We start from the raw sequence: 2,500 nt of genomic DNA, 5'->3' as shown, positions 1-2,500 counted from the left end.
TATGACTCCTCGCCCGCATGCTCGTGCACACCGGCGTGCACGTGGGCATCGTATGCTAAAAAATGAAGTTTGGAGTTTGGGTTCAGAAATCTTATGGGAGCTTCCTAGAAGCCTAAGAAATGCTTTGCTCGAGACGGATTTCGATTTAGATTTCCGCCGTGTTAATTTTGCCAATTACGGCTCCTCGCGCGCACGCTCAAGCACCCCGACGTGCACACCGGCGCGCACGTGGGCATCGTATGCTAAAAAATGAAGTTTGGAGTTTGGGTTTGAAAATTTTACGGGAACTTCCTAGAAGCCTAAGAAATGCTTTGCTCGAGACGGATTTCGATTTGGAGGTCCCCCGAGTTAATTTTGCCCATTACGACTCCTCGCCCGCATGCTCGTGCACACCGGCGTGCACGTGGGCATCGTATGCTAAAAAATGAAGTTTGGAGTTTGGGTTTGAAAATTTTATGGGAGCTTCCTAGAAGACTAAGAAGTGCTTTGCTCGAGACGGATTTCGATTTAGATTTCCGCCGTGTTAATTTTGCCAATTACGGCTCCTCGCGCGCACGCTCAAGCACCCCGACGTGCACACCGGCGCGCACGTGGGCATCGTATGCTAAAAAATGAAGTTTGGAGTTTGGGTTTGAAAATTTTACGGGAACTTCCTAGAAGCCTAAGAAATGCTTTGCTCGAGACGGATTTCGATTTGGAGGTCCCCCGAGTTAATTTTGCCCATTACGACTCCTCGCCCGCACGCTCGTGCACCCCGGCGTGCACGTGGGCATCGTATGCTAAAAAATGAAGTTTGGAGTTTGGGTTCGGAAATTTTATGGGAGCTTCCTAGAAGCCTAAGAAATGCTTTGCTCGAGACGGATTTTGATTTGGAGATCCCACGAGTTAGTTTTTGCCCATTATGACTCCTCGCCCGCACGCTCAAGCACCCCGGCGTGCACGTGGGCATCGTATGCTAAAAAATGAAGTTTGGAGTTTGGGTTCGGAAATTTTATGGGAGCTTCCTAGAAGCCTAAGAAGTGTTTTGCTCGAGACGGATTTCGATTTGGAGGTCCCCCGAGTTAGTTTTGCCCATTATGACTCCTCCCCCGCACGCTCAAGCACCCCCGCGTGTGCTAAAAAATGAAGTTTGGAGTTTGGGTTTGGAAATTTTATGGGAGCTTCCTAGAAGCCTAAGAAGTGCTTTGCTCGAGACGGATTTCGATTTGGAGGTCCCCCGAGTTAATTTTGCCCATTATGACTCCTCGCCCGCACGCTTAAGCACCCCCGCGTGCACGTGGGCATTGTGTGCTAAAAAATGAAGTTTGGAGTTTGGGTTTGTAAATTTGATGGGAGCTTCCTAGAAGCCTAAGAAGTGCTTTGCTCGAGACGGATTTCGATTTGAAGGTCCCCCGTGTTAATTTTGCCCATTACGGCTCCTCGCCCGCACGCTCAAGCACCCCGGCGTGCACGTGGGCATTGTATGCTAAAAAATAAAGTTTGGAGTTTGGGTTTGGAAGTTTTATGGGAGCTTCCTAGAAGCTTAAGAAGTGTTTTGCTCGAGACGGATTTCGATTTGGAGGTCCCCCGAGTCAATGTTGCCCATTATGGCTCCTCTCCCGCATGCTCAAGCACCCCTGCGTGCACGTGGGCATTGTATGCTAAAAAATAAAGTTTGGAGTTTGGGTTTGGAAGTTTTATGGGAGCTTCCTAGAAGCTTAAGAAGTGTTTTGCTCGAGACGGATTTCGATTTGGAGGTCCCCCGAGTCAATGTTGCCCATTATGGCTCCTCGCCCGCACGCTCAAGCACCCCGGCGTGCACGTGGGCATTGTATGCTAAAAAATAAAGTTTGGAGTTTGGGTTTGGAAGTTTTATGGGAGCTTCCTAGAAGCTTAAGAAGTGTTTTGCTCGAGACGGATTTCGATTTGGAGGTCCCCCGAGTCAATGTTGCCCATTATGGCTCCTCTCCCGCATGCTCAAGCACCCCTGCGTGCACACCGGCGTGCACGTGGGCATTGTAGGCTAAAAAATGAAGTTTGGAGTTTGGGTTTGGAAATTTTATGGGAGCTTCCTTGAAGCCTAAGAAGTGTTTTGCTCGAAACGGAATTCGATTTGGAGGTCCCCCGAGTCAATTTTGCCCATTACGACTCCTCGCTCGCATGCAATATCTACTCCTGTCAGAGCTGTGGTTTTACTTAAGACTACTATAGGGGGGGGGGAGTTCTCAGCACCAAGAGCTGCAAGTAAGGCCATTGCTTGCTTTGCAGTCTCGATTGCTCTACTAGTGAATAGTAGATGTCTTGGTTAGCTTGGAACGAAAAAAAAAATTTTTTGGGGAAAAAAAAAAAAAAAAAGTTTTTGTGAAAAAAAATTTTTCGAAAAAAAAAAAAAAAAAAAAAAAATTTTTTGGATGCCTCGGTCTTCTATTTGTTTTGCTTGGGTAGATTAGGAAAAAAAAAAAAAAAAATTTTTTTGTTGGATGCCTCGGTCTTCATATTCTTTCTCGGCTATTTCGAAAAA

Source organism: Cornus florida, unplaced genomic scaffold, assembly GCF_030987335.1.
Source record: "Cornus florida cultivar Cherokee Brave unplaced genomic scaffold, ASM3098733v1 CherokeeBrave_3.0.0_Hap2_scaffold_18, whole genome shotgun sequence".
NCBI lineage: Eukaryota > Viridiplantae > Streptophyta > Magnoliopsida > Cornales > Cornaceae > Cornus > Cornus florida.
Note: the sequence above shows the minus strand (reverse complement) of the source record.